This window comes from Nomascus leucogenys, chromosome 4, assembly GCF_006542625.1.
Source record: "Nomascus leucogenys isolate Asia chromosome 4, Asia_NLE_v1, whole genome shotgun sequence".
NCBI lineage: Eukaryota > Metazoa > Chordata > Mammalia > Primates > Hylobatidae > Nomascus > Nomascus leucogenys.
In genome coordinates, this window is record NC_044384.1 from 32396914 (window position 1) to 32404016 (window position 7103).

Genomic DNA, 7103 nt, shown 5'->3' on the forward strand with positions numbered 1-7103 from the left:
CTGGGACTTGAAAACTCCAGGCCCTGGTAAGAGGCTGGGATAATTACACTGATGAGCTTCCAGAAGATTGCAGAGAAATAATGAAGCTGTAAACAACACAACCATCATCCTTTTCTCTTGGGCCCTGGTTGATTTTGGTGGGGTTCTTAGTTCCATTTCTGCAGATCCCACCCTTGGCAAGATTGTGGTGCCCAATAGCTTGGACTTCAACATTCAATTTGGCCTTTATAGCCTTTATTGCCCCTCTGGATTCTCCTACCCACCACCCTTCCCCTAGGACCCAGTGCAATTCTCCTGCTTCTGCCTCTCCTGCCACGTGAGAATAAGCATAGAGCTGATAACATTTAAGTTTTGATTCAATTCAGTATTTGCCCAGCATGGAAGTCTCTGTGCTCATCATTACTGCAAGGGTGGTAAAGCTGAGGAAGATCTGACTCCTATACTCAAACAGTTGTCTGTTCAGATCTGATTCCTGTCCTCATAGATCTAGTGGAAGGGACACACCAATCAATATGGGAAAGTAAAGCAATAGTCATTTGTGAAGCAATACAGCTCTTGGGACAGGAAACTGGAAGATGGCACATGAGTCTGGGGAAATCTGGACAGATTTATAGAGAAGATCTGCTATTTGAATTTAGCCCTGAAGGGTAGATTTAATGTTGATCAGTGGAGAGACAGCAGTGTGGAAGGGAGTACAAGGGAGAAGGGAGACTAGAGAGGGTGTTCCAGGAGGAGGAAGTGGTAGGAGAAAAGGCATAGAGATGCAAAAGCCAAAAAGATGTTCGGAGAGTAAGGAGGTGCCCTGTCTATCTGGCATGTTGGCAGACTGCAGAGTAAAGCATTTTAATTGATCCCATAGGCAATGAGGAGCCATTTGAGGTGTTGAGAGCTTAGAATATCAACATCTTTTAAAGTCTCTGCAAGTCAAAAGAGTGGTAAGGTTATTTAATGGGGAGAGAAAAATGACCTATTTAAATGTATCATTACTGGCAGAATTTCAGATGGCTCAAGGGAAATTGGGGAAAGATACTCATACTTTAAATCAGAGTATTTTTTAAAAAAACTCAGCTTACATTTCTTTAGTGCATGCAAAGAGCCTGGCACTCTGATGGGTATTTAATACACATTATTTCATTGAATCCTAAAAGGTTGGACTCTCTTCCATCATTTTACAGAAGAAACTGAGGTTTCTTTAAATGGTCCAAGGTCACATGACAATGGAGCTGGAATCTGCAACCACCTAACTCCAACACCTCTGATTTTCCTATCAGCCCTTGCTGCTCTGGGAACCTCTTCTGTCTTGCATGCACATGGCCAGTCTGCCCTTCCACAGCAGATGCTAACCTGGAGCCATGCACTTTTCAGAAGGCAGCTTTTAGGCAGGGGCAAGAACAAGAGCAGTGGAAAGTGGCTGGCCTGCATGGGAGTCATAGCCTGAGGGGGAGGGTCTCCGTGACAGTACCCAGCTGCGACCTTGGCCAAGTTACTTCACCTCCCTGATTTTCTCATCTGAAATATTAGGACTAGAGCTGTCCTTGGAAAATTATTTTAAGCAGCAGAACACTTTTTCTCAAAATTATATAATAAATGAACCACAATAAAATAATAATGGGAGTAACCTTGTTGAAGCTAATGTGCAGGATGGTGAGAATCTCAGATCCAGATGCTGCAGACAGTTGAGAAAACAGGAGGTACAGAGAACTGAGCTAATGGGCAGGTTCCATGGACACTCAGAGACAGAACTGTGATTCCAAGCCCAGGCAATCTCGCTCAAAGCCTGGGAACCCACTATTGCACCGTTCTATCTTCCTTGCAGGAGCCAGGCTAGTGCTTCAATTAAGACAGCACATTTACAACAAGCCATCAGACACAAAAGTTAAGGTTAAATTGGCAATAATCTCCCACATTGGCCCGTGCTGAATGAGAGACTGCTAGGTAGGCAGATATAAATATAGACTTTATTATACCATATCACAAGGCAGGGGAGTTAATGTTGCTGGGAGAACCTTCATTTCCACATTTTCTTACTTTTACGTGTCTTAATTTGCAACTTAATGTGGTATTATCATAATTTTTTGCATTATGTAATGATTAAAGTGAGGCGTATCATATTTATTGATTTATTTGATTTATTTAAAATGTAACCATTGCCCCAGGGCAGGTGCATGTACAAAATACAAATGCAACAGTTAAATTGAATCCAGCAGATAAATTCCCCATTAAGAAAAGACATTTCAGGACTGTCAAGACAATGAGAAATGTCTTCCCAGCATCATCAGGAGAGAAGGAATCCTGAGGGGTCATCTGGTCCAACCCCCCTGCCTTAGGCAGAATTGCTCCTAATCCCCCAAGACTGAGAACCAACTGAGCTTTCTGACAATTGTCTAGGGAGAGCCACATTCTACCATATTCTCTCACTTCTGTTTTCAATCCCAAGACCAATATCTCTTCTCTGGGTCAATCTCTTTGTCCCTGGAATCCATTTCCCCAACATCTCACTCCTTTAGTTTATAGTCACCCCACTCTCAAAGTCCATTCCTCATTCCATTTCTTATTTATTCATTTTTCATTCCACACTCTCACCTCCTAAAAGACTCATGTTAGAACATCAGGTTCTCAGAGAATCTCAGCCTTCCAGTGAGGTGAACTGACCCAGCATCCCACTCACAGCAGGAGCTACTAGGCATCCAGTCTTGGCTAGAGCCTTCCAAAACTGAGGCACCCACTGTTGATGGAAGTCTCTCATTCTGCATCTGACACTGTGGGGACACCCATTCCCTGTAACTCTCTTCTAGCCCAGTCTTGAACCCTATTCTTTTCTCCATTCTTTTATGAGGGCTTAGAATCTTGGATTGAATTACATTGAGATTGTGTTTCAAAGTCCTCCCTCCACTTAGCAGCCCAAACAGCCAAAACATCCTGAGCAGCAAAGACCCCATGCACCCTCCTCACCCTTCCCTATCCACGGTCTCACTATTCCTTCTGTGTGCTTCCATAGTGAGGCTGCCAAGCCTTGTCCCAAACAATATCTACACTTCAGTTTCCACTCTACAAAATGGTCTTTCCTTTTTTTTTTTCTTTGGCACAGAGTCTAGCTCTGTCACCCAGGTTGAGGTGCAGTGGCACAATCTCATCTCACTGCAACCTCCACCTCCCAGGTTCAAGCAATTCTCCTATCTCAGCCTCCTCAGTAGCTGGGATTACAGATACCCGCCACCAAGCCTAGCTAATTTTTTTTTTTTTTTTGTATTTTTAGTAGAGAAGGGATTTCACCATGTTGGCCAGGCTGGTCTTGAAGTCCTGACCTCAGGTGATCTGCCCGTCTCAGCCTCCCAAAGTGTTGGGATTACAGGCGTGAGCCACCATGCCTGGCCCCTTTCATTTTAATAATAGTAAGATTATCACTAATAGTATGATTACTATCATTGGAGGTAACACTTAGGGAATGGCTACTACGCAGAAACCAGAGTCAGTCACAGGCCTATCAACTAATGATGTCTGTCTTACCCAAGTCAATCTTTGAATTTATAGAATGGATGTGTCAGACTGGATAAGAGGCTCTCAAATGTTTACTTTTGGTCTTTCAATAAAAGCTTACCTTATCAAAATCAGGTGGTAAAACAGCACAACAGGAGCTGCTTATCCATCAGAACTCAGCTTCAATATCCCTTTCTCCAAGAAGATTTCCCTAGCATTTCCAGACTAGGTCAAGGCTCCCAGCTCTATGCTCTTATTGCACCCTGTACATCTCTTTCAGTTCCTTATCACAACTGTCTTTACATAATTCATCAAGCAACTTGTTTAGTTTTGAATCTCACTTTACACTGTCAGCCCACAAGGGCTTGTGTCATGACTGTCTCATTCACTGCTGTGTTCCTAGTACAGGACTCTTACTGAGTTTTCAATAAATATGGAAGGAAAGGAAGGAGGAAGGAAGGAAGGGAGGGAGGGAGGGAAGGATATTTTCCAATTATGTACTCCCACTACTTCCCAAGAGAAATCCTACTTTGATGATCCCTTCAGCTGGATTGTAAGCAGTATGAGGGCTTTCTCCATATTCATAGTTAGTGCTTTTCTTCAAAGCCCCTTCAATATGACAGCCAGTATTTTATTCTCCATAGGACTGTCTCACCAGAGGAAGCACAGGCTCAGCATGAGGAGACCTTTAGGCATGCACCTCAAGTGCCGAACTCCTTTCTTCCTGTTCTACTGGTGCATCTGGGGATGGGAAGGAGAGCTGGGGGGCCACCTTGTCTCCCCAGCTATGCTGATGCCCAGGAAGTGCTCCTTACCTGCTGGGGGTCCACCAAGAGTCTATAATGACATGTCCTGGATTTCAGCTCACCTGCCTTCCCAAGGATCACAGTCCTTGGCTGCAGGGATATAGAAGGGGAAGTTCTTCCAGAGCAAGCAAAGGTAGGAATTACCTAGGCTAAGGCTGGGGTGGGGCTGTAGAGAGGAGAAGAGTCTTCCAGGTGAGGGAGCAGGCAAAGACAGCATTGCCAAGAAATAGGAGGATTTGAGAAGTTAAGAGGAGAAAGTAACAGGACTTGCTGCCTTACCTTGAAGGTCAGACTAAGGCCCCAGGTCAAAATCTGCAAGATGAAATTAAAGATAAACAAAAAGTATTGCAATTAAGTTAAACAAAACAGTGACCGTTGCATAGGTGCTAACAGGGAAGGACAGTGGTTTTCATTGAAAACATGGGGGTGGGCGAGTTTGTCAACTCACCACAAACTTTTTTTTTTTTTGAGACGGAGTTTCACTCTTGTTGCCCAGGCTGGAGTGCAATAGTACGATCTCGGCTCACCGCAACCTCCGCCTCCCAGGTTCCAGCGATTCTCCTGCCTCAGCCTCCCTAGTAGTTAGGATTATAGGCATGTGCCATCATGCCAGGCTAATTTTGTATTTTTAGTAGAGACAGGGTTTCTCCATGTTGGTCAGGCTGGTCTCGAACTCCCTGTCTCAGGTGATCCACCCGCCTTGGCCTCCCAAAGTGCTGGGATTACAGGCATGAGCCACTGCGCCCGGCCTAACTCACCACAAACTTAGTATGAATTAACAATGTAATATAATTACTAAAAAGAGAGCAAATTAAAATCTTAATGTGCTGTCAATAAAATTTTAACATCCCTATCTGGGAAAGTGTTAGACCCAGCAGCACTTCCAGCCCCTTCTTCTGGCCTCCACATTTTAAAAGGAGCATTGAACCTGGTGAGTATCCAGAGAAGTGGAGTGGGAAGATGCTGGGAGCTTCCTTCTATGAGGATTGGTGGAATCAGAAATTCCCTGGGGCTCCTTGCAAGAACTTCAATATTCTTTGATGGAACTGATTTCTTTTTAAATCACTAGGAGTTCCCAATGGCCTCATCACTTCTCTGAATTCCAGGGCTTCTGAATTCCGGGGGCTTTGCTGAGGTGTGAGTCAAAGATGTAAAAGATGTAGCATGTGCAAGTGGTGAGAGTTGATGGAGGCCATGGGGCCTCCTCCTGTCTGCCATTCCTCCCCTTCTCCCAAAGTGGCCCTCTGATGGGGTAGAAGTCCTTTACAGCTCTCCTTAATCCATATTCCTCTGACCACAGCTTCCAAGCCTGCATGATTGACTCTTATTTGCCTCTAACTTCCAACTTTCTGGCTTCTTGTGCAGAAATATCTGACGAGAGGAAGAGCCAGGGCTCCGCATGCTGACAATGCCAAGGGCCTCCACCAAATGAATTTCCACTGCAGATATTTAATGAAGTAATGGGGAAACCAGGAAGGTAGTGATTGGGCCAAACCTTCACAACCAGGACTCAAAATAAAAGACATTTTTTTTTTTCAACATCTACAGAGAGTTTCTGAACATTCTGATTACCAAGGACACTAAGGTCAGATTAACCCCACCTATTTCATTCACACATGGATCCTTGGGTCCACTGATACATGAACACCAAGAAAATCCTCGTTCTACTCATTCAGCAGACATTTCTGGAATATCTTATATTAATTCCTCCCTATGCCAGAGGCTTAAAAGAGAATAAGAAATAGCTCTTCTCACACATGGCTAGTAAAGGCAGTTTGATTACTTTGGAAAAGTGTTTGGCAGTAAAGCTGAGCATATGCACGCCCTGTTACCTGTCAATCCCAGCTGAGCATAAGCATGCCCTGTTACCTGGCAATCCCACTGCTAGGCACAGGCCCTATAGAAGCACATACAAAGGTTTACCAAAAGACCCATGCTAGAATATTCATAGCAACACTATTTGTAATGGCTAAAACTGTAAACTACCCAAATGCCCATCAGCAGTAGAGTAAATAACTAGATTGTGGTATATTTCCACAGTGGACTATTGTACAGCAATGAGAATGAATAACCTACAGCCACACACAAGAGTATGGGTGAATTTCATAAATGGAAAGCCAGACACAAACTAGTTCGTACTTTATGATTCCATTTACATAAAGTGCAAAACTAGGCAAAACTCATCTATACTTGGGAGTCAGAGTGGTAGTTGCCTTTGTGGCTGGAGGAGGCTAGAAGGGGGCATGGCAGGGGCATCAAGGTGCTGGTGAAGTGCGTTCCTTGGTCTGGGCACTGGTTACATAGGTGTGTTCAGTTTGTAAACATTCAGCAAGCTATATACTTAGAATATGAGTATCTTTCTGATGCATGTTAAACATAAGTTAAAATTTTGAAAAACCCACAGATTTGGTCTAGGAGCACAGAGTTTATTGGGCAGATAAGACGTAGAAGTGACAATAGATATTGTCTTAGCTCCAGCTGCCATAACACAATACCATAGACTGAGTGGCTTAAACCGCAGCAATTTATCTCGTGGTTCAAGACCATGAGAAATGTCTTCCCAGCATCATCAGAGAGAAAGAATCCAAGAGGTCATCTGGTTAAACCCTCTGCCTCCAGCAGAATTGCTCCTAATCCCCCAAAACTGAGAACCAACTGAGCTTTCTGACAATTGTCTAGGGAGAGCCACATTCCACCATATTCTCTCCTTTCTGTCTTTTTCTGTGGTAGTTGGAAGTCTGAGATCAGGGTGCTCGCATTGCTGGGTTCTGGTAAGGGCCCTCTTTCTGGCTTGCAGATGGTCACCTTCTCACTGTGTAC